This window comes from Hypanus sabinus, chromosome 5, assembly GCF_030144855.1.
Source record: "Hypanus sabinus isolate sHypSab1 chromosome 5, sHypSab1.hap1, whole genome shotgun sequence".
Taxonomy (NCBI): Eukaryota; Metazoa; Chordata; class Chondrichthyes; order Myliobatiformes; family Dasyatidae; genus Hypanus; species Hypanus sabinus.
The window spans coordinates 26,870,536-26,897,610 of record NC_082710.1 but is presented as its reverse complement, the minus strand read 5'-3'; positions in this window follow the sequence as shown (position 1 = coordinate 26,897,610).

Genomic DNA, 27,075 nt, shown 5'->3' with positions numbered 1-27,075 from the left:
CGCCGCACGGTCTCCAGACCCCCGTCACTTTGGGCACCATGTGCAGGGGGGAGGCCCATGGGCTGTCGGACCGCCAGATGATCCCCAATTCCTCCATCCTCTGGAACTCCTCCTTCGCCAGTCGGAGCTTGTCCGGGGGAAGCCGCCGAGCGTGGGCGTGGAGGGGTGGTCCCTGGGTCGGGATGTGGTGCTGTACGCCATGCCTGGGCATGGCCGCTGTGAACTGCGGTGCCAGAACCGATGGGAAATCCGCCAGGACCCTGGTGAAGTCGTTGTCGGACAGCGTGATGGAGCCGAGGTGAGGGGCTGGCAACTGGGCTGCACCCAGGGAGAACGTCTGAAAGGTCTCGGCGTGTACCAGTCTCTTCCTGGGCAGGTCGATAGGTTCTTGATTAGTCAGGGCAACAACGATTCAGGGGAGAAGGCAGGAGAATGGAGTTGAGAGGGATAACAAATTAGCCATGATGGAATGGTGGAGGAGACTCAATGGGCTGAATGACCTTATTCTGCTCCCATGTCTGTGGTCCAAGATCTACACTCAGCATTTTAGGAGCAGCATATTCCCTTCCATTGTCAGATTTCTGAATGGCCCATGAATCAATGAATTCATTGTTCTTTTTGCACTGTTCACTTGTAATTTAGCATAATTTTATGTCTTTCTATCGTACTGCTGCCACATAACAACAAATGTCACATCATATAAGACTGGGATAATAAAGCTGATTCTGATATCTCACTTATCCTAGTAATCTGCTGGAGAACCCTGCAAAAACCATTGCCCAGTGACACAACTTTATTAATTATGTGACCTTGCTTGACAGTAGTCAGAAATGGGTGTCTGCAGCTTGTGCTAGAAGTGAAATTGGAACATCAGCTATCAAATATTACAGTCTGGTTGAGTTGTAAGTATGATAAATGAAGTTGCCACCAATCACTTCAATTCTGGCCAGGATTGACACAAGCCATGCAGAGTGCCAAGCTCGTATGGCATTACACTACTTCTTGAAATTTGATTTGGCCTGATGAAGTTCTGAGCACTTGAGCAGACGTGCTCACTGGCCTGCTGTGGTGGGCTGCCTCACCTACTATATTTCCAGTTGAGCTCGTATGGAATTTTATTCTCCAGGAAGGTGATTATTCAGGCCATATTTTCTACTTGTCCTGATGTGCTTCATAAAGCATCATGCAATGATCTCCATTCCCAAGTCCAGAGAGCACAATCAGATTCACATTAGACACAGATTCTCATTTATCACATGTACATCAAAACATGCGGTGGAACAACAGTTTGTGTTTGTATTAACAACAAACACACCGAAGGATATACCAGAGGCAGCCTGCAAGTCTTTAGCCTTCTATCATTAGTCTAAAAGCCAGAATCTTGCCATTTCTTGAAAGCTGAATTCTTCGCCCTTTCAAAAGACTAACTGCTACTATTGCAAGCCAGCCTAAAATAGGAGCTCTGTTCAAGTCCTGCTTAACTTAACAGTTGGATTTGTGCTCACTGGGCACCACAACAATTATTACAAGCAGCCACCAAGAAAATCTCCTGTTGACCTGCAAATTATGGGGCAATGCTTTGCTCGCAGGGTGTTAGGGGACAAGCAGAAAAGGAGAATTATTCTTCTAGAGTTAGATCTTCAATATAGGTGTGTATATTTTCTCAGAAAAGTCCATGATAAATTAGGAACTCAGCCATACAAACTGTTTTTATAAGGTTAACTAACCTGCTACTGTGATTTTGGCTGTAGATTTCTTTGTCGTGTCAAATTTGCTCTTGTAGATAATTTTGTGTATGTGGTTGAAGTATATCCCAGAAGTGAGAGCATTTATCTTGTGTGGATTTAGATCTGTAATAAGGTCAGTGTACACACTGAAATTTGAAGCAGAATTAAATAAAATAGTTTAGGGGAAAATCTTCAGCTCCATCTGAATCCCATTTTCACCTGTGCAGACTTTATTTCAATGAGTAGCAAGCTTGTCAAAAAAAAAGTCTATGTAGCAATACGGCTCCCATTTTAGAAAACTGTTACCAAGACAACAGTAACTCTTTCGGTCTCTATATATCCTTAATCAGTAATTGTAAATTTTCATCTGTCAACAATTGCTGCCTTTTGAAAAATAGTTTTTATATTCAAAACTGTGCTGTTTTCTCAGAATTGTTCATGTTTCTGGTATATGAAGAAGTTTTTGGATTGTATTTGGAGAGCATTTTCCAGAGAAACCTGATTATTTGCAACACGGAAGAAGTATTCACTTCACAAGATAGTTTAGCTTTGCCTGAGAATTTCATGATATTAAAGGTGTTCTTGTTACACTTTTACCAGGCTTAATTTAATGTGTTACTGAATTAGTTTACACCACTAAAGAGCTGAAAGCTTAACTTGCCAAAAAAGTAGCCAAAAGTGATGAAAGGATTAAGGGCAGCGTTAACACAAAAACTAGCACAGATGTTAGCTAGTAGGTGATAGTTTTTAAAAAGGGTGCTTAATATAATTGAAGAGTTTGGAAGTTTTTAGTTAATCAAAGGGAGCCAGCATGGCATTAGATAAGATAAAATGTTGATGAAAATCTAATTCATGTCTGACAAGCAACCAACATCTTTTGGAGAAGTGACTTATGTAGAGCATTGAGGAATCTCAGTAAAAACCTCATGAAAATACATAAAAATTGCTAATAAAGCCCTTTATTATGGAACAGCTAAAACTGACCTGTGTGGTACTGCAGACTAGTTATTGAAAACGTTTAGGAAATTAGCTTAGTGATAGTAGGTGAAGAATGGGCATACTGGGGAGGTATATTGATATGAGGAGGACATTGATAATTAAAAATCTACAGAAGGTGCAGAAAACAATCAAAAGGCTAATGGAATATTGGCCTTTTAATCTTAAAAACCTTGGGACAACGCATTTTAAGAAGCCTGGTTTAGCTTGCTTCTAAAGAACTTTCAGGAGTTCTTTTAGGAAGGATTATTTTGAAGAATATTTACTGGATGGTAAATTGAGTCCAAAAGATGAATTTAGAGGACAGTATATATGAATGCCAGTGGTGTAGTGGCATCAGCACTGCACTTCAAAGTGGATAGTCCTGAGTTCGAATCTGGCCAGTTCCCAAACTGGGCAGCAGCAGTTATCTGAGTGGAAGAAAGACCTGGCAATCTACTGCCATGAAAGCCCTATGGACAACTATCCCTAGGGTCACCATGAGTCAACGATGACTCGATGGCAATAAACAACAACGTACATGAACTGGGATTGTATTCCCTTGAATTTGGAAGCTAAGCCTGATTTGATCACTTTTTTTCAATATGCTAAAGGGAATTCTTTAAGGTTGATTTAAAAAAAAAACACATTTTCACTTGTTGACAGTCCAGGACCAGTGTAGAAAATCCTGAAACTGGAGCCTGTCTTTTCGGGAGTGAAATTAATGAACACTTCCGCACAAAGGGTGAGCCAATGCTTAAACTTTCTTCTTCGTATTATGATCATTGCAAGTTCAATTATTCATTTCAAGTTTGAGCATAATGGATATTTTTCTAAATGAAAGATAGTTGGGGATATGGATAAATGGAACTAAAAAAATATTATCAATTATTGGAATAGGTTCAAGGAGCCTATCCTGTTCTTATCCTTCTGTTCTTATATTCACTCAGTATTTTACGATGTTTTTATTCCATGTTCAGTAGGTAAGAAATTAATTTGGGAAAATCTTTTTGCCTTTTTCCATTATACTGGTCTAGATGTTTAATTTCATAAGTTAATCTTTGCATGCTGTTGCATAACAATTTTAGTACATCAGAGATTCATCTAGACACCTGAAGCTTGAAAATTGAAAGCAGTTTTCATGTCTGCATATACATATTTGACAAACAAAACATATGTATTTGGAATGGTTTGATGTTGGACTTTAACACAAAGCTCATAAAATAAATAAAATAAACATCATGTGTTAAATTAAATTATTAAGATAAACCAATGATTATAAACACAAGTGATTCTGCAGATGCTGGAAATCTTGAGCAACCTAAACCAAGTGCTGGAGGAATTTGGAAAGTCAGGCAGCATCGATGGAGGGGTATTAACAGTCAATGTTTATTGATAGTTTCTTTCTGGTCCTGTTGAAAGGCCTTGGCTCAAAATGTGCTGTTTATTCCCCTCCAGAGATGCTACCTCAGTTGCTGACTTTCTCCAGCATGGAAGCTAATGGTTACCTGATTCTTTGAGAGCAAAGGTATAATTGTGAAAATGGAATGACATCACAGTGTTAGCTGGAATTAATGCATTTCTAACATGTAAATAAAGTTTTGAAATCATTAGTATTAAAAAGAGGGATAGACATATAGAATTTCAAAATGCTTTTCAGTACATCCAATGAAGCAACTTTTGAACAGCTGTAAGATGTGTAACATGACAGTAATTTGTACACAGAAAGCTCTCTTAAACATGGGGGATAACTGATGTTCCTCTTCAAAAGAAGTTTTTAATCTACATGAAAAGTCAAATGGAAACTTTTCTGAAAGATCTTAAGTTACTCAAAGGATTGAGGAACAGAGACGTTTTATTGATTCAGAAAGAAATGACTATCATTGTAATGATCACAACTGATATTTGATTTGTAACAGATGTGTGGATCCTCTAGTGGTGAATTGTTTGGTCAAAGAGTAAGTAGAAAAATATCTCAATGTCAGCCATGGGCAGCAACAAACCTCTTGTTTTTATTCTTAATCTTTACCTTCTCCAGCTAATCAATTTGTTACACCAAGAAGACCTATTAGTTCACTGGCTGTCTTTTATCCTTTACACACAAAATCAAATACAATTTTCCAAGAAATTTGCAAATGCTTGTTGTCTATCACTTCAGAATTACTATTGGATCTGGGTGTTTAATTCTTAGATTAGACTGTTTAGTTGTTTCTTTGTAGTTTAACAATTAATTATCAGCTTGTATTTTAATATGCATATTAGATGGCACTACCGAAAGTGTATGGCAGCTTTCTGGTAGTCAAAAAGCTAAGAAATCCGACTTAAAGCATCACTAAAAATACATTTTCTGAGATAAACTGTGTTAAGTTATCACCACAAAAATGAAAGGGCAAGTGATTGCGAGGCGAGTTTGGAGGATGACCTGAAATAGTGTGTTGCAGAATTGTTAAAGATGGAGTTCCAGTGCCTGTACAACTGATCTGGGAATGAGGTTGGATCATTCTGGGCACCGAGCTGATTTGAAGAGCTTGAGAGCGACTTCAGACAGGGTTATAAAATCTGGACCCAGAACGAGTCACTGGATGGCGTGGTCCAGGCCTGGAGCCTTTCACAGCAACTGAGTCCTAGTGCAAGGTACAATGCGATGTTTAGACAATTTAAACGCCAGTCTGGATCTGAGGGGAGAAGTGATTTCACTCACTCTCCATGATCTTCACTCCTCTCTTCAGGTCACTGGAGCCTCTCGCTGTTACGTTGTTTGGACAATTTAAATGTTGGTCCAGATAGACTGAAAAGACAATGTGTCAGTCAGCATGAGAGCCGACGTTGCTGGTTCTCCATTATGGTCATCTTCATAAAGCTGAAGCTATGAAGTCTGCCCTGGCTGCTGTGCTCCGTGCTGCTAGTATGATGCCCTAATAAGTGAGGCTTTGGGCCTACTCTGGGCTGCTCTGGTGTTCGAATCGAGGACTAATTTTGGTTCAGAATTCTGTTGTTTGTTTCAATTGTTTGCATGCTTTGTATGTTTTTCTCTTTCTCTTACTCATCAAGTGTTGTTATTTTATTTTTACTTTTATTCTTTTTGTTTTTTTAATTGGGTTTCTTGTTTTGTGCCTACCTGTGAGCATGCAAATCCCAAGGTTGTATGATTTATATATTGGTAATAAATGTACTTGAATCTTGTTAAAGTCTGTTCCGAGCCTTATAAGCTCATCGGGCTGGTGCTTATGGTGGTTTCTGTGGCGTGAAGCGACTGAGAGTACGAGACTTCCCACCCCCACCCCCCGGATAGGACACCAGTCTATCACGAGGTTAACCCCCAGCATTTTGACAGTACCCATTTTCAGCGGGGTGGACTGGAGCGATATGTGGTTAAATGCCTTGCTCAAGGACACAACATGCTGCCTTGGCTGGAGCTCGAACTCACAACCTTCATAGAACCATAGAACATTACAGCACGGAAACAGGCCTTTTGGCCCTTCTTGGCTGTGCCAAACCATTTTTCTGCCCAGTCCCACAGACCTGCACCTGGACCATATCCCTCCCATCCAAGTTCCTGTCCAAGTTTTTCTTAAATGTTAAAAGTGAGCCCGCAATTATCACTTCATCTGGCAGCTCATTCCACACTCCCACCACTTTCTGTGTGAAAAAAAAACCCTAATGTTCCGTTTAAACTTTTCCCCCTTTACCCTTAACCCAAGTCCTCTGGTGTTTTTCTCCCCTAGCCTCAGTGGAAAAAGCCTGCTTGCATTCACTCTGTCTCTACCCATCATAATTTTATACACCTCTATCAAATCTTCCCTCATTCTTCCACGCTCCAGGGAATAAAGTCCTAACCTATTCAACCTTTCTCTGTAACTCAGTTTCTCATGTCCCGGCAACATCCTTGTAAACCTTCTCTGCACTCTTTCAACCTTATTAATATCCTTTCTTAATTCGGTGACCAAAACTGCACACAATACTCCAAATTCGGCCTCACCAATGCCTTATACAAACTCACCATAACATTCCAACTCTTATACTCAGTACTTTGAATTATAAAGGCCAAGGTACCAAAAGCTCTCTTTACTACCCTATCGACCTGTGATGCCACTTTTAGGGAATTTTGTATCTGTACTCCCAGATCCCTCTGTTCTACTGCACTCCTCAGTGCCCTACCATTTACCTTGTATGTTCTAACTTGGTTTTTCCTTCCAAGCTGCAACGCTTCACACTTGTCTGTATTAAACTCCATCCACCATTTTTCAGCCCATTTTTCTAGCTGGTCCAAATCCCTCTGCAAGCTTTGAAAACCTTCCTCACTGTCCACTATACCGCCAATCTTTGTATCATCAGCAAATTTGCTGATCCAATTCACCACATTAATCAGATCACTAGTCCAACATCTTAACACTTGGCCACGTGCCATACACTTGAATCTTGATTAACAGTTTACTTTGCCTCCGGTGGCTCCACAAAGTATAATTCTGGAAAGCTCTGGAAGTTTATTTAAATACATGCATTCTCATTTGTTGACTACAGTATTTGAACAATAGCTTTCTAATTGGTTAATTTTTGTCTATAAATTTGAATGGATTTTTCCTTATCTCTGTAGGTACATAATAGCTAAACTTTGTCAAATAGTGCTAGCAGAATCATCAGAATGATGTTGTGGGGGTGGAACTGGACTCTCTGATGGTGGTGTCTGAAAAGAGGATGTTGTCCAAGTTGCATGCCATCTTGGACAATGACTCCCATCCACTCCATAATGTACTGGTTAGGCGCAGGAGTACATTCAGCCAGAGACTCATTCCACCGAGATGTAACACTGAGCGTCATAGGAAGTCATTCCTACCTGTGGCCATCAAACTTTACAACTCCTCCCTCGGAGTGTCAGACACCCTGAGCCAATAGGCTGCTCCTGGACTTATTTTCACTTGGCATGATTAACTTATTATTATTTAATTATTTATGATTTTATATTACTATATTTCTTCACTACTCTTGGTTGGTGCAGCTGCAACGAAACCCAATTTCCCTCAGGATCAATAAAATATGTCTGTCTGTCTGTAAAGCAGTGCTCCTTAATCGTCTTCAATTGTAGTTTTACTTTTGCTCTTCAACTCCTAAAGCTCTATCGCTGTTCTGTTCCTATTTTCTTTGTTCTATCAATTCTTTCTAAAATGATCATGAAGCAGTGAGATTTGTGCCTCTTTCCTAACTTCCAAAAGTACACTGGATCAAAAGAATCACATTCCAACATTACCCCACCACATTAAAAAAACTAATCACAAATTATTCGATGATATACCAACCATATTCTTTATTAGTTAATGAGATCATGATCATTGTGTCTGCTTTAATGTTTGGACCTCTATTTCAGATGAGTCAATTCCAATGGAAATAGTTTAACTGTCTAAATGTGAGCAATACTAATGTTATGTCTTTCCTGATTTGGGGTGTTATTTTATTTTCTAATTATTAGATCTCACTGCTTAATTGTAAATTCACAGCTGTTGTTGATTACTCATTATCCCATTGTTAAGCAATTAGCTTTCGCCATCAGTTCAGCCATTTTTAATCGCTTGTATATTCATTCATTTATTTGTTTAGAAACAATTTGTTGAAAGTCAAGACATCTTTGATCATTTGAATCTGTCTTTGTTAGACCATGGAGAAGCTTTGTCTTTTTACACAACACACACAAAATGCTGCTGGAACGCAGCAGGCCAGGCAGCATCTATAGGAAGAAGCACTGTTGATGTTTTGGCCAAAGGGTCTGGGCCCGAAACGTCGACAGTGCTTCTTCCTATAGGTTCTACCTGGCCAGCTGATTTCCACCAGCATTTTGTGTGTGTTGCTTGAATTTCCAGCATCTGCAGATCTCCTCGTGTTTGCATCTTTTCACACAGGCTCCTTAAGTTCTGTAACATGTTGATGAATAATAAAACTGCCTTTAACTACAGCAACGCTGAGATTGGAGTCATCTACCTAACTAGCTTGAAAAAGGGGGGAAATAATCAGGGTCTCATTTCCTTATCTGCTTTTCAGTTAGCATCTAGAAATGTGCTCTGCCCTTATGTAGGGCACAAATCTATTGTTAGAATAATGCTTTCAAAATAAAAACTGTTGAAGATTTTAAGTTAAAGAACACCTGTCTCAGCATTTCTTCTTTTACTTTCCTTGTGATTTCCTCCTTTAATGTATTATTCTGCTGTAATATTAATATTGAAAATTATTCAGGCAACAAACAGCTCAATGCTTCTAACTCTACTCCTTCCAGCTAAGCCATAATGTAGCATTAATAATGAAGATGTATTAATGATGTTTTATTTAAACTAATACAGGTCTTGGTTTAATTCTCATACAAAATGTTTGAGAGTGTGGCATTCACTCTGCGTTTCACTCGTTGTTTCTGAGTTTCTGAAGTGAAGTGAGGAAGTGCTCTTTCCAGTGCTGGTTAGCTAACATGAAAGATGCTGTTGAAAGGATAATTAGTCACATGTCTTATATCAAAAATCAAAAGCAAAAGAAGCACCCTTCAATGATTCAAAGTTTGCATATATATTGAGAATGTCGATGATGCTTGACCAGTACAAGCAAAGATTAAAACCCAGAATGCGGGAGGAATTCAACAGGTCAAGCAGCATCGATGGAGAGGAATAAACTGTTGATGTTTATGTCACTTCATAGATACTGCCTGACTTGTTGAGCTCCTTCAGAATTTTGTATGTGTTGCCCTGGATTTCCAGCATCTGCAGAATATCTAATGTTTCTGTCTAGCAGACCCATGCATTAAAGGAATGCCTGAAGAGAGATGTGCGATGGATTCACTTCTTGGTGTTATGCAAAGTTCACTTTCTAAGCACTGCAGCTGCCACATGTATGATCAAACAGTTGTAGTTAGACTTCCAACAACACTTTGCGTAACTTTTGGTCATAAATGGGAGCCAGTTCTTAGGTAGGTATTGTAGGTATTGGCAGTTGAACTCACTATGGAGAATAACCAGGGAAGTAAACTAGTCTTTGAAGATTGGGTGGTTACAATGTAATCTCCCTTTAATGAGAAATCTCGTGCCTGTTTATATCCGATAGGGCTTAAGGTCTTTGCTTGAGTTCAGAACTTTGCGGTAAACAAACTCCATACCATCACAATGGGCCATTGTAAATTGGTCACTAACCACTTGTATATCTTTTGGTGGAGGGGTGAGGGGAAGTAAAAAGTTTCTACCATTTTCAGCTGCTCTGGGCCTAGCTGAAGCACTTGTTACAATACTGTAAACAATGCATTAAATGATGGATACAGGAATATGCATGGAAAACAAAAGTGGCTTGAACCACTTAGCAGATCAAGTGGAATATCAAGACAAAAGTGAACATAACAGGCCATTGTCCTTTTGGCAGAATTCTCTTTCACTATTTTTTTCAGAACTTTCTGCTTTTATTAGTTAGAATACACTGTCCATTGTAATGGAGTGGGACAATGAGACTTTAGAAAGGATGCCGAGGAGATCACGTGATTCTTAAAATACAAAATACTTCTTCATTGCTATTGTGGAAAGCATCAAATGTATTGATGGGATAGAGAGTTTGGCAGAGTCCCTGTCTTGAAATTCAACAGTGAAACAGGTGGGACATTATGCTAATACAATCAGCATGGTTTCAGAATGCTTTACAGCATCATCCATTGGAGTTCAATTCACCCAGCAGTCTGCAGAGAGTTTGTACATTCTCCCCACATTCAGCGTCCAAAGATGTAGGGATTAGGGTCAGTAAGTTGTGGGCATGCTACGTTGGTGCCAGAAGCCTCCAGCACATCCTCAGACTGTGATGGTTGTTGACATAAATGACATGTTTCATTGAATGCTTCAACATACATGTGACAAAGCCAATTTCTTATAATGTTATGATCACCATATCATTTAACTTTTTAGTCTGGTTTCTATTTAAGGACTTGGATTGATACTCCTCATTTGCCTTGGTGGAATTTGAACATATGTTCAGATCAATAGTCCAGGCAGCTGGATACTGGTCCATTAGTTTCCACTTTGTATGACTATGACACTAAAGCAGAGCTCTTTGTGCATGTTTAAGCCCTGACGTGGAGGAGTGGGGCATGGGTGAAGGAGCAGAGCGGTTGCTGCCATGGTGGCTGGCGATCCAGTCAAATCAGCCACAATACTATTGAGCAGAAAAACATGCTAGAGCGGCTATGTGACCAATTCCTGCTTTTAGTTCATATCTTCATGTCAGATTTTCAGAAAAAAAAGGACCTGAAGGCCAGTAGATTCATTTCAGAGCCTGTCTTGCCTTGCACTGTCCTATAACTGAGTATAATTAGATGTTTAATTCTAATGATCATTGTCCTTCTCCAGTCTGACGGTATCGCTCTAGTCAATATTGAATTTTGTTTCTCATTTCTCAGTACAAGTTGCTCCTCTATCTGGCTTCCTCAGCTTAATCTTCACTATGACAGTTTTATTGATTAGAAACTGCTTCACGACTCATCCAGTCTGCAAACGTGGCTGTCATGAATTTCTTCAGGCACTGACTCTCTACTGATTGCAGCTGTGCTTCCTCGCCACAGAGATTCTAACTTGGATTCCCAAATTGCATAACTGATTTTTGAGACCATGAAAATGCCCCCTGAAAGGTCCAAACACTGTCTGTTCCTTTTCAAATTTCTGATGGCATGTCCCCTGTGAGCTCATGCCCCTCATTATAACAGTTTTCTTCTTCTTCATATTATACCAAAGACTGAGAACCAGTTACAAACACCATGTTTTTTCTCCAAAAAGACCTCTTCTAAGGCTTCTCTTGCCTTCATAGATCTAATAAGGTACATAAATACATATATTTCATCTATGTGTACAATTTTGAACCCATTAAATGCACTCATTAATGAAAGTAAATCTGTTCCTGCCTCTGGGAATATTGACTCACATTACGTTCATGCTGAAACTGGGGGAATCCTTTTCTAAGGGCAACCTAGAATGATTCCCATTGGCAGCTTTTCACAGACAGTATAAAATGTGCTTTGGTAGATAAGATACAGGTTTTACTAGATCCATATTTGTTTCTGTTTATTTAAATAATTTTGCTTATGTAAACATTTTTGACTGTACTCCATACCACCTCCTGGTTAGTTATCTGAGGGACATTTGTTTAAGAAAATAACTCGGTTGCATCACTGCCTTTCAAGTGCAGATTTGAAAGGAAGAGCTGATCAGATGTTCCAAGAACCTGGGACTTAACTATGGACTAGAGTGGTAGGTTAGGATGGATCTGGAAGTCTGTTTCAAGTTACAAAAAAAACTTAATTACTTCTCATATCCTTGTTTTTCTGCTTATGACATTCATGTCCAAAATATGCTTATACTATCTATATTAGACCTGGATTTTTCAGCAGAGGGTTTGGATGGGAAAGCTAGAAGATAACCAGTCTCACATACTAAGGAGATTCAATAATTCTTTTAATGAATTTGATGGCCTACTTGCAGATCAACTTTTTTTAATATTAGTATCTTGGCCCATCTAATCACTTCCGTTGCCTCTGAATAAAGGCTAAATCATTACTGTGTACATAATGCACTGAATAAATTATTTGGTAATTAGGTACTGATTAAAAACATAACAACAACATTGATATATTTGTAGGTATTACTATATTCTGACAGTTCCCCCTTTTAAAAGTCAACTTAGTCTTGATTTCCAGCCAGAAGAGGAGCCAACTATGACAAGGCTGTAGCATCGAGGTTGAATGAGGGACTGGGTAAGGTGGGGATGTAAATCTGGTAGAATTCCAATTCCCAATTGTAAGGGAATTGTAAGGTTTTTAATATGTGGAGAGTGCATCTGTAGAGGACATCTAGCTTGGAACCCTGGACTCCTCTTCATCCAGACAGTGATGATAAGGCATTTACCATCTAGCTATCCTCAATTTGCTTTCTCTGTGAAATTGTCCAGAGTTGATAAACTTAGATGGCTATGGTAAATTAAAAAAACAGGTGAAATCAGTACTGCTAGACTCATTAATGCTTTAAAATTGCCAAGCCATCTCCTGGAATGCCTTGGCTACCCATTCTTCAGTTACGCCCATAAAACGGGTTGAAACTCTTTGGAATTTCCCATGACTTAATACTTATTCACATCCAATCTATCTATGTATTTACAGACCAAGATGCAATTCTTCATTAAAGTGGAGAGCAGAATCAGAAATCAGGGTCCTTAAAATGAATAAAGGAAACTGCAAAGGTATGAAGTTTGAGCAGCTTACAGAACTTTACTAAATGGGTTAACAGTGGATAGGAAATGGATAGTATTTAAAATATGTCTATACAATTTTAAATTACTCATTCTGATTGAATACATAAGTCAGGTAAGAGGGCTCAGTTGTGGCTTACAAATGAAATTTGGGATAGTGGGAGAGTAAAAGAGGAGGCATGTGTAACTGCCAATGAAATTAAAAAAAAACAGCTTGCCTGAGAGTTGGCGATAGTTCCGCATTCAGTATAGGAGAACAGGAAGATTGATTAAAAGGAGGATGATCAAGTAGGAGGATATATTTAGAGACATTGGAAACTTACAGCATGATACAGGCCCTTCAGCCCACAAAGTTGTGCCGAACATGTCCCTACTTTAGAAATTACTAGACTTCCCCATAGCCCTCTATTTTTCTAACCTCCATGTACCTATCCAAAAGTCTCTTAAAAGACCCTATCATATCTCCCTCCACCACTGTTGCCAGCAGCTCATTCCATGTACTCACCACCCTCTGAGTAAAAAACGTACCCCTGACATCTCCTCTGAACCTGCTCCCCAGCACCTTAAACATGTGTCCTCTTGTGGCAACCATTTCAGCCCTGGGAAAAAACCTCTGACTATCCACAGGATCAATGCCTCTCATCATCTTATACACAAGATATATAAACTTATTTACAGGAAACCTAAAAGCTGATACAGTTTATGGAAGTGTGAAGACAAAAAAGTTAATGAAAACAAATGTTAGCCATTACAGTCAGAAATAGCTGAAATTATGTGGGAGAAGGTGGTAGGATTTTAACAAATGTAGAACAATTGAACACATAACAATTGATATTCCTGAAAATCATGAGGTGCATTGATAAGATGAATAGCCAAAATCTTCCTCAGGTTAGAGGAGACCAAAACTAGAGGCGTAGATTTACATTGAGAAGAGAAAAAGTTAAAGGAGAGCTGAGGTTTTTGCAGAGTTTGCTGGGTATATGGAACAGGTTGCCAGTAGCAGAGATGGATACACTAATGAAATCTAAAAGACATTTGGACAGGATAATGCTTAAAGGGATATAGGTCAAAACTGGCAAATGAGACAAGCTCAGTTGAGCAAAGTTGCTCCGCATGGATGGGTTGGTCCAAAGGTGCTGTTTCCCTGCTGCATAGCTGTAATCTATAAAAATTATAGATTAAAAACCTGCAAAAATGTTTTATTTTTCTATCTAAGTGAGGGAGCCAAGGGTTTAGAGAGAAGAAGTAGCTGAAGGAAATCAGTATTAGTAAAAACTTAGTGCTGGGTAAATGATTGAGGCTAAAAGCAGACAGGTTTTATGGCTTTATAATGTACTTCCCAATGGACTAAACTAAGTGGTCTGGAAATGGTGTATTTTGCAGATTGGAGGCTGGTAAATGGGACACCCTTGTTGAACCGAAAGAGGAATAGTTTAAAAATAGGGAAGTGCAGACCATTAAGTTTAAAATCAGTAGTTGTCAAAATAAATATTGCTTAACAAATCCACTGGAATTTTTAGGATGTACCTGGTAGCATGGGTAAGGAACACTGAATAGATGCCCACACGGGAGGTTTATGCTGACTTCGAGAAAGGTTCAGACAGTTGCACATTGTGCTCAGGAGGGAGTCATAACCCTGATGGGGAGGCACTTCTGTGCCATATTTGGATCATATAGGGGTTGGCAAGGACAGAATAATCCCACTGTCTGCTTCTCATAAAATCACTAAAGTTTTTTTTGACAAACAAAACCTGCTGACTCCAGTGGTTGCCCAAGCTGTCAAGCCCTGAACAATTTTGACATTTCAACACATTCAGAAACATATATAGACTATTATTTAAAGATAAAAAACTGTTAAAATACTTTAAGAATTTTATTAGCATGTCTACCCATTAGAAAACAAGCTGAACAAGTGTCAAACTAAACTTGTATCAGCTTATTTGTCTACAGTCATTCTTCTATACTAAAATAAAATGGAATTGCTCTTTGCTTGAAATCCAGACTGGCAGGGAATGCTTGTCTGGAATTTGTGCTGTTAATAGTGGAAGCATTGCTAACACAATACCTAGCAATGAGATGGCCCGCTCTGACATACATTTGAGAAAACTGCAACAATGTGCTGACTGCAATCTTGAAGCTTGTAGGCTACATGAAACAGATACGTAGATTGTAGAGTGCAGTTAGCTAGAGTCAGATGCCATGAATCAAAGACACTCTGTACTAGTGCTGATAGACAAGAGATCATTTTCCAATTTATCACTGCCAGTGGAGAGTTTCACCAGTTGGTGCTCCCTTTTGGAGATTTATGTATGTTTATGTTAGTTATCAAATTGTAGGCATTGGGTGTCAACAGTCCCAATGTACGCTGTTGGTTGACAGGACTTCTGACTCCTGGTGTAACAGCAGAAAATTATCTTAGTGCAATGATTCAGATGACGTTAATATCACCTGCTCATTCAACATCACTTTTTTTTTAAAAGTGAAAATTGGTTCTGGAGAACAATTATTTCAAACCACCAAGTCACCCAAATCAATGAAAGCAAGTATCTGTGAAGGTGTAGAAAGATACAAATATAGGATTAGACACTGATGCTGGACATGAAAAGGGCAGAAGTGATCAGTGAAGAAGAGGTAGTTGTTGCTGTATGTACTGTATGCAGATATCATATTTGTCAATGCTCTTGTTGAGTTGTAGGATTCAATTTCATGGAGCCACTATTGAAATAATTATTCATGACCATGAACTATTTAGCATGTCAATTCATTCATGTCATAACATGTGCAGCCTGGTCCAAGAAGAGCTTTAGATTCCATTGTTCATTCATGTTAGCAAGAACTGTCTGCTCTCTGCTTTCCCACTAAGGGAAATAGTCTGTACACAGGCACTGTCAGAATATCTTGTAGGAATATCTCCATTGATAACGTTTAGGCTTTGAGGCCTATGCCAAGCAGACATCAAATATTACATTTGACATGCTCTGAAATATGATAGGGACAATCAACAAGGACTGCCTGCAGGGAAACCAGTGGCTCATACCTTGACTTGGTTTCTGTTGATAATGAATATTCAAAAAAATTGTATTTACATATGTGACTTTCACCACCAGGCTCCTGAGAAATGCCAAAAGCTTCTCAAATTATATAGCGACTTGGTCAAAAATGGACAAATTGTTCTGAAGTATAGACAAGATCGTTGAGTCCTTGGGCACTAATTCCAAAGAAAAGATCCCAAAGAGCTTCTTGGAAGGTAAGCATCATTGTTCATGACATCAGGGAAGTTTTTGACAGTGTAGTGTGCATCAAAGGACCCTGTAGAAACCAAAACTGAAGCGTGACATAAGAAAAGCTCTCCATTGACGGGGATGACGCCTCAACCATGGTGTTGAGTTGTAAGCAGGAGACATAAAAGACTGCCAAAGTTGGAATCTGGAGAGAAAAGAAAGAGCCACTAGTGGAACTCAGCAGATCAGATGAAATCTGTAGAGAGAAATGGACAGTGGCAATTTCAAGTTGAGACCCTTCATCTGGAAAGAAAGAGTAGAAGAGATGAGGGCAGGAGCTAGTAAGTCAGAGGTGGATCTAGGTGAAGAACATTGATTGGCAGGTGGAGTTGGGTTGGGGGGGACATGTAAGTTGAAGAGTGGAAATAGTGTCAGTGGCTGGTGGTGATAGGTGGAGGCAATAAAGGGTTGCAGGTAATGGAATCTGTTAGAAGAGGAAGGTAGAACATGGAACCAGATAAAGGAGGTAGGATGAGTAGATGGGCAGAGTGGTGAAGGGGACTCGGTGGGAGGAATGGGTGGGTGATGGACAACTGGTGAGGATCAGAAAGAAGGGTGTGTGAGAGAGTATAAGAGATAGACAGACTTGGTCTCACCGATGTAGAGGAGGCTAAATTTGGTGTCTGCTTATAAGCAGCATTCATCCTGAGCAAAGACTATCCTCAGTTTGAAAGAGTTCTCTTACCACCCTTGCCACTGAACAATATTACAACTGGCAAGTTTGGAACCTCCCTGTTTTATGGATTACCATTGACTAAGAGACTTAACAGGCCCAGCAATATTACTCCTGCATTTATAAGAGCTGGACAGAAATCGGCTATCCTGAAATTAATGTCTTCCCAGAGCCTTCTGTTATCTACAATCATTGACAGAACATTGTGTGCGTGTGTTTCAAACAGTACTGGTGAAATTTGCTCAGCATTCCAGGAAGGACAATTTGATCAGGCACCCATCCACCATCTAATCAGTCACTTGCTGGTCCACTTTGATCAGTATTCCTAAATGTAATTACTACTTCAGTAAGGACAAGAGCAGTAGGTTGGTGTGGAAATCACAGTCTCCATATTCCCCTCCATGTCATTGAATATGGTGCCATCCCTTCATGTGTGCTGCATTTAAATCCTTGGAAATCTCTTCCAAGAGCAGTGGAGGAGAATCTTCATCAGAAGGACTGCAACAGGTAAAGAAAACAAATTATCATTAATTTCCAGAAGGCAATTAATCATGGGCAGTTACTGCTGGATTCATTAATGCCTATGTCATCAAATTCTGTAAATTCACTTAAAAAGAGAAAACTGAAGAGGATTTTAGTGGAAAGCATAAGCCTTTGAATAATATAGACATTCCAAATATTAGTAACTGAATACTGTAATGAACACAGCTTTTGACTTTCAATAGCACTAAGGTTCTGAGTTTAACAACCCTCCCTTTTGAAGGATATCATTTATTTAGCATGTGATTGAAGAAAGCAGCTGAGAAAGTGTAATAAATATTTCAGATGCTTGTCAGTCTGATTGTTTTGCCTCATGCTTCTCTGGGAAGTGTAAAGTTTGAATGAAAATGTCATTTATAATTTGCCTGTTCGGCCTGATAACGACATTTTCATTACAATTTGGTGCATAATCAAGAATAATTAAAATTCTTTCTTTGAAAACAAAGTTAATAGCTGCCACATTTTCATTACCCTTTTCATTCTCTTGAGAAGTTCAATGGAGACAACAGTTTCATTGTGCTCAACTTTGTCACAATCTTTTGCAAATTAACATTAGAATTTCTTGATAATATTCACAGGGCTAGATGTATTGAACATTGGTACGATTGTCACATACTCAAAAACAGTACCCCAGTGTTAAACTACATTATTCTGCCATAAAAATCTCAAAATCATACAAAGCAGATGGCTCTTCAGATCATCTTGTCATTGCTAACTCTTCAAAAGAAATCCGTTTAACCTCCGTATTCACCTCATAGTTCAGCAGATTCCACCTTTTTCATTAGACACTTGTCTACTCCAGTTAGCATATATTCACAAAGTGATCGTTTGCTACCACAAAGAGTTTGATGTAATTCGTCACTACATGAATATTCCAATTGCTACAATGAAGGGGAAGAAACTCATTTTACATCTTGCAAAATAAACTGAACGCAGCTGTCTATCAGTGTTCTGCATGCATTGGCTTCTCAAGATAAGCAGCATACTGATGAATTTTTGCAATCCCATCTAAGAAGTACGGCAGTTAGATGGCAAACATCAACTCCAATATTTGTCCCCACCCTAGAAGAAAATGTTGTTATATTAAAGATGACACCAGCTATTTTGAAAAGTAAGGAAATGAAGAAAGTGTGTGCATGTCTTATTAGCATAGCTTGAGCAATTAGGGTTTTTCTCTTTGGAGTAAAGGACGATGAGAGCTGACTTGATACATATGAGACATAGATAGAGTGGACAGCCAAAGACTTTTTCCCCAGGGCAGAAATGGGCAGAAATGGCTAATACCAGAAGGCATAATTTTAAGGTGATTGGAAAAAAGTATCAGGGGAATATAATTGGTAGATTTTTTCCGGACACAGTGATGAGTGCATGAAATATGCTGCCAGGGATGGTGGTAAAAGATATAAACACAACAGATCCTGCAGATGCTGAAAATCCAGAGTAATATACACAAAATGCTGGAGGAACTTAACAAGTCAGGCAGCATCCATGAAGAAGAAGAAGAATTGAGGTTTTGGACCAAGAACCTTCACCAGTCCTGATGGAGAATCTAGGAATGAAACATTGACATTTAATGACGTTATAAAACATTTATTCCTCTCCATAGATGCTGCCTGACATGCTGAGTCTAGCATTTTTTGTGGGATACATTAAGGACATTTAAGAGACTCTTAGCTAGACACATAGGTGAAAGAGAATCAGAGGTATGTGGGAAGGTACAGTTAGATTGATCTTTCAGTAGGGTAAAAGGTCAGCACAACATTATTGGATGACTGACCTGTACTCTGCTGCATTGTTCCACATCCTATGGAAGATAGATGTTACTGCCCAGGCATTTGGCACAGCAGAGTTAACCACAATGTCTATTGAGGAAAACAAAATGATGAGGAAAGTATGAAACATTGACTACTGATGCATGGTAAAGCATCGCAGATGATAGAAATTGGGCGAGGGAGAAGAAATTGAACAAATGTTAAATCATCTCAAGTCAAGTTTATTATCATTTAACTATATATATATATAACCATATAATGTGTATAGAAACGAGACTATGTTTTTCCAAACCAGGGTGTAAAGCCAAGATGTACGCATAACACAAGATAACTTATGGAGACAAGGATTGAATCTACAGATGAATTATACATAAATAACAAACTAAGGTGCAAAACTTAAATATTGTAAGGTACAGAAAAGATTAAACAGTGACACCTTAAATGCAATACAGCAGGGAGTACAGAAGCCTAATGGCCTGAGGAAAGAAACTGTTCCCCTTCCTCACTGTTCTTGTTTTTATGCATTGGAGCCTCCTGTCTGATGGTAGAAAGTCAAAGAGGAAGCTGGATGGATGGGTGGGACCCTTAATGATACTAAGGTCCCTCGTGATAAATGTCCCCGATGGATGGTAGGGAGACCCCTATGATTCTCTCGACTGTTCTGACAATCCTTTATGGGTACTTCTGATTCAATGCTTGGCTGCTCCCATACTGCATGGAAATATAGTTTGTCAGGACATTCTCAATGATGCTTCTGCAAAATCCAGTTAAAATGTCGGGTATGTGTGGGTGGTGGGGGGGAAGCCTTGCTTGCCTCAATCTACTTAGGAAGTGGAGGTGCTGTGGTGTCGCCTTGTTCACGGAGATGATATTAAGGGACCAGGTGAGATCATCTGTGATGTGAACTCCCAGGAACTTGGTGCACTTAACTCTCTTTATAGAGGAGCCATGTATTTGCAGAGGAGGATTCTTCATCTGCACCTTCCTGAAGTCCACAATGATCTCCTTGGCCTTCTCCATGTTTAGGCTTAGGTTGTTCTTCTCGCAGCAATCCACCAGCCGCTCCACTTCCTCGCTGCACTCCGTCTTGTCATTGTTCTTATTGAGGCCAACCACTGTTGTGTCATCTGGGAAAACTTGGTAACATGGTTTGAGCTGAATCCTGTGATATAGGCATGAATGTACAGCAGTGGGCTGAGCACTCAGCCCTAGGGGAGCACCAGTGCTCAGTGTAATGGGGTGGGAGATGTTGCTGCTCACATTGACTGACTGTGGCCTTTCTGTTAAGAAGTCCAATATCTAGCAGCAGAGGGAGGAGTTTATTCCTAGTTAGGACAATTTCCCCACCAGTTTTTGGGTCATTAGTGTGGTAAACATTGAACTGAAGTCTATGAACAGAAATCTGACCCCATCTTCCAGGTGGGATGGGACAGAGTGGAAGGCACAGGCAATTGCATCGTCAGTGGATCGATTTGAGCAATAAGCGAACTGGAAAAGGTCCCATGTAGCTGGGAGAAAGGCTTTAGTGTGCTCCATGACTAGCCACTCAAATCATTTCATGATCGTTGTTGTTAATGCCACTGGATGATATCATTTAGGCAGATTACTGCCTCCTTCTTTGGCGCTGGAATGATGGTTACCACCTTGAAGACTGAAGGGACGATGGACTATTCCAGAGAGGTGTTGAATATATCTATCAGCACCACTGTTAGCTGGGCAGAGCAGTCTTTCAGAACCCAACCTGGTATATTACTGGGCCCCGCAGCTGTGCATGGATTGACTCTGGCCAGGGTTTTTTTCACCTCCCCTTCAGTGAGACCCCCTGTGGGGCAAGGGTGCTTTTCCCACCAGTATTTTATTTTGTGCATCAAACTAGGTGTAAAAGACATTCATACTGAGGCATCCTTGTCACTGACATGCAGATAGACTTGTAGTCTGTAATCCTCTGAATTCCTTGTACAAGCATTTCATATCCCTGGTATTGTAGAAGTGGCTGTAAATTTTCTGAGAATGTTGGCTTTCTGATGGAGCAGGAAAGCGCAGTTCGTGCTTCCCTGGAGAGCTATCACATATCTGAATCTAAAAGCAGCATCACAATCCCTCAGCAATGCATAGACCTCTGCAATAAGCCATGGCTTCTGATTTGCCCTCACCTGGGTGAATCAAGATGTCCACGTTTCTCCTCTCTCCTCTAGTATCATACAAAAGATTGGATGATATTCAGGTGGCAGGACCTTAAAAGGTTCTGTGGAGAGCAAGAGATTGAGGCGTATATGTCTATTGGATAGAAACACATTATAATTTGCACATATTTGATTAAGATGACTGGAAAGTTTGCCAATGATGTTGCTGTGGTCCAACAATACACTGAGGAGCTGTAGAATGCAAAGCATAAAGTTATATGCCCAAACAAGATGGTACTTAATTGAAGAGGAATATCAGAAGATACCATTATAATCAGACCAAAGTATTTGCCCTAGGATTTCAAACAGCCAAATCTTGTTTGATCCATGCTCTTCTGGACAATACAAGTGACTATTTCAAATTGAAGCTTTGCTTTATTTATCATTTGGAAAAACTTGGCAAAATTGAAGTCTCATTGAAGGGAGCTTTGCCAGTATACTATAAATCTTAATACAGGGGACTTGATGGTAACAAGCACATGCTAATACTACATGAAGGGATGCATTAAATGTGTAATTATATAATAGATGAAGGAGAAAGGTTAATTGGTTACCTGGAGTTCACGTTGATGTATATAGAAAAATCTGTGATATTTATGCTTCCTAACAGCATATTGAGCCTATGGACCAAGATGTCCTTTCAGCGTTCAAGGTTTATAATTTGTATGATATGATGTGCTTTCATATTAGGGAAACTGAGGAAGATGACTTGCTATCACTCATTGCTCCATGGAAGAAGTGAACTATAAAGGATGTAATTGACACTGTATCAAATGGTTGGGATGAAATAAAGCAAGAAGTGATGGATGGTGTTTTGAAGAAATTCTGGCCTGAAGCAGTGCATGGTTTCAAAGGCTTCCCTCGTGATGGCAGCAACCAGAATGTCATTGTTTCCCTGGCAAATGATGTTGTCGACGTGGAAGGAATAAAGGAAGTTTTTATTGTCAGGGACTGAAGAACCAACAAATAAGAGCATACTGGAGCTAACAAAGGAACTGACAGCAGCTGGGTTAAAACATGAAAGACAGAAATATTAGTGTGAAACTGTTAAAAATATTTTGTAAAACAAACAAGGCTTTTGTGATTTACAGATATAATAATCACAAAATAGAATATAACCCAAAGTGGAATGTAGTGCAAAGGTTATGTGTGGAACTGACCCGTGGGAGTCGTATGAAGAAAAGTGGCAAAAATTGCCACAGGTTTCTCTTAACACCTTTTCGAGCCATCAACCTCTACCTCCTCCAAACTATTGCTCACCACATCAATAACATTCAACCAATGCACAGCAGAAAACACTGCCTCATAACCAGCCATCACTGCCCTTCTCTCCCTGTAAACAGAATACTTTTATACCAGCTGATATATCTTTCCCCCCCCCATAAGAATTAACAGAAATTTGCATTCAGTTCTCTTTTGTAGTATTTAAGAACTCAACCACAGGTAGCTAAAAAAGAATTCTGCTTGTCTCCCTTTTGTCAAATAAAATGTGCAAGGAATCTTTACCATTGCCAAACAAATGGATTTTGGAGAAAGTGAGATGTAATTGTATCATATGAAGCCTGTCTCAGACCTAATCATTGCTTATTTGAACAGAGGCCAGGGATAAGCTGGGAGACCAAACTTCTCTGCAGAAAGGGTTTCTCCAAACCCTACAGTTTAATAAAGTTGTTGATTCATAGCGACCTTCTCAATTTAGGAGCCAGTATAGGTAATATGTGCTGGACAACCAAATAAAGCAAAAGCTTTTTCACTTTTAATGAAGATTATGTAGAAGGTTAAGTGTCTTTGAAGCGCTGTCCATGAGCCAGGAGCCACAAAACCCCTCTCCGTCACAGCGGTCTGTTCAACTTCAATCCTCCTCTGCAGCACCACCCACCATGACATGCTCTCATTTTCTCCCTGTTTCCTTTTGCGACCTCTCCAAAACCCTTGTGACTTTCTGCTCCTTTTAATGCTTTCACCTGTCCACAACTTATCCCACAGTAATGAATCCTACTCTCTCCACAGTCTTCTCTGCTTGTCAAACAACCAGCACTGGCAACAGAGGCCTTTGCCACTGGGTTCCACGGGGAGTCCAGCAATTAAGCAGTGATTGATTTGGTACCATCTGTCACTTTGCAAATCTCAGATTTATATTTCTGGAAGTTTAAGAAATGCTATAATTTCAATGTTGGCAGTTCCGAATGGAAATGCTGACTCAAGCCAGCAAGACTTGAGATTTATCACACCTTTAACACAAACCAGAAACTTTGCTAGGGTAATACTGAGATTTTAATAAAGTCTTTGATACAGTTCACTGGAAAGTAATAGATCTTATAATTTAACTCTTTGAAGTCGGGTATAACCCTGTCTGTTCCAATAAAATTGAAATTAATTCTTAAAACTTAAATTATTGCAGCTCAATAAATATGGATAAAACTGGAAATTCTAATATTTTATGGTAATCTTTTCTTAAATTCAAGTTAGTAGTACAATTAGAGAAAAATGTAACATAACACACTGTATGTAGATGGAGAAAAAGACGTTAAAGTATTGCATTTTTGATATTTTAATATGTAACATTATAAACTAATATTCTAGTGAGATTATTGCAATAATGAAATATGCTTTAATATTTGGTCAAAATCTAAAGTACAGGGAAATTCTAATTGGTACTTGTCAAAATGTGGATTTGAACTAGCGATTATGCCTCTGGTATGTTCTTAATCTTATTCTAACCATAATGGAAATGCTGATGCATTGTTTAGTATTTACTTAGAGAGGCTGAAGGGAATAAAAAAAACAGGCATTATTCTGGACTATTTTTTTACATCTTGTAGTAACGTTTGGATATGCAATATGGCTCAACAAAATCTTAAAGGAATTAATTGTGTGAAAATGATCTCAAAGTAGGGGTTTAAATATTTCATGAAAAAGATTACTTGAAAATGTTGTTCAGTCAAAAAATTCATATCCTCATGCACTGTACACTGACATGTTGCTCTGTAGCATTAAAATTAAATTTATTAAGTTAAAAACAAAGAACATGTATGATTTTAATTATGAGTTCATTTTTTTGAAGATAAAAGTGAACAATTTTATTGAAATATTATTTTTCTAACTGACATACATGATTGATACGAATGCTAGGACAGATTCTTTCATCACAAAACTTCAAAATGCTGCTGAAATCTTCTATCTCAACACTACTGTTTACTGTCATTCCTCCTTAAATTTGCCCAACTTGTTTCTTTTTAAGTTGTTTATCTTCCAGCTGCACCAAAAGCTGACAGATGCCTTCTTCCAAAAATAATGACCAATCCTCTTTGGTGTTTGACATATTTAAAAGTTCATAAACAAATGACATTCATACAAGATGACATGTGTGAATTAACAGTTGTCCATTGGACTAAGCTGCACAGCTTTATGTGTCGGCTGGAAGGATTAGTATTTGTTGAATACAATTTAGAATGGGAATAAATCCAATAAACCTTGAACACTCTGTAAAATGAAAAGAGCATCTGGAGCATAACAAGCCATACTACAAGTCCAAAATGGGTCTGATTTCCTAACCATTGAGCCAAACCACAGGTAGATCATAATCTGCGTTGTCATCTCGAAAACACAAATAATATTCTATGAAACCACTTCCTCTTATGTGACAAATATTCTGCTTTACACCATGGATATTAATTTTTACTTGGGTAGAGTACAGAAGGAGAAATTCAATATGGTGGACTTCATGTCTGTATGGGTTTGCCAGATTTTCCTTTTCTTTAAATCAAGGAAGGTAAATCCACTCTCTAATCCTTCCATCAGATATTTTTGTGAACTGTGCTCAGGTGGTCCTTGACACTAGGTGATAAAGAGACAAGTAGATAGCTTATATTACAGTACTATGTAATAATTTCCTTTAATCACTATTTACAGAAATGTAGGAAGACTTCATCATTATGAACTTATGAACATTGCTGAACTTAAACAATCTTCTCCACTATATAAGAATGAACAGCTTTCGATGATAACAGTCACATTATGTTGTTTATCTTCTAGCGTTAGTAAATCCATAGAGTTTTGTTTAAAGAAATTAAATGAACTTGAATATAATAAAGAAAAAAATTAAGCTCTCTACAACAGATATTAAGGTTTCAATACACTAGATACAGGTTTTCTATGTCTGTTATAATTGTTACTTCTCCATAGATTGTCACCTTGTCATGGTGGAGAAGCTTGTGTGGTCCTGAGATCCCGAGGGCGATGCCGTCTGGAGCTATGCTCCTGGTAGGGTCACCCATGATGGTAAGGTCCCTGACAAAGAACAGTCCAACCAAGACCTTAACGGTGGAACAGATGGATGAAGTTACTTCAAACTCAATGGCTGTGAAGGCCGATAAAGGCTGCAACAAATCCATCAGCTCCAGTCATCGTGGTTTCCATGCCATTGGAATCAGTCGGTTGATTTGTGAAGTATCGTGTGCTTCTTGGATTGCAACACCAAGTACACATTAAACAAATACATGCACAGGCATTTTCACTCTGTGGAAGTGGAATGAAGACCATCATCCTCGACCTCGAGGGATAGCCACGATGATGTATAATTATTAACTTCTTCCTGCTCTCTCCAAATTTTTTTAACAGTGCTACCTTTTCACAGAGTTACTCCCTGACTATTGCTAATGCCTCCTCTTCCTTTATCTTATGTAGACATTTCAGTCCACGATGTCTGTGTCAACTGTGATGCCATCTTAAACCATCCCATCTACCTGCAGATGGTCTAAACACCTCCATCCATTACCTGTTCAGGTGCTTGTCTAAATGCCACTTTAATGTTGCTATCATATCTAATTCTGTCACTCCAGGCATCAACTCTTCTCTGTACGTTAAAAACCACCTTGCCTCTAAATCTCCTACGTGCCTACATCTCAGATCGGGCCTTTCACATTCTCAAGGGGAAAGGGCGAGCAGTCTTGGTACATATTGGCGCCAATGACATAGATAGACAAGCTGAGGAGGTCTTGAACAGAGATTTCGGGCAGCCAGGGGGAAAGCTGAAAAACAGGATATCTAAGGTTGTAAACTCTAGATTGCGGCTCGCGGCTCATGCCTCATGCCACTGAGGGTAAGAATAGGATGTTTTGGCAGGTGAATGCGTGGCTGAGGAAATGATGCAGGGGGCAGGGGTTCAGATTTATGGATCCTTGGGATCTTTTCTGGAGAAGGTTTGGCCTGTACAAAAGCGAAGGGTTATATCTGTACTCCATGGAGGACCAATATTCTTGTGTATAGGTTTACTACAGTTGCTCGGGAGGGTTAAAACTAATTTGGCAGGGGGGTGGGAACCGGAGTAATAATGCTGAGGATGAGGTAGTTGGTTTACAAGTAGAGTCAGTGTATAGTGAGAACTCCTAGCAAGGAGAGCCTGATGATAGGGCAACATTGCCATTGACAGGATAAGTTGCAATGTAAAAGACTGACAAAATCGAAAAGGGTGAATACTGGACTGAAGGTGTTATACCTGAATGCATGCAGTAAATGGAATAAGGTAGATGAACTTGTAGCACAGTTACAAATTGGCAGGTATGGTGTCGTAGGCATCAATGAATCGTGGCTGAAAGATGATTATAGCTGAGGCTTAATGTCCAATTGTACTGAAAGGTCAAGCATGTAGGCAGAGGGAGTGGTGTGGCTCTGTTGGTAAAA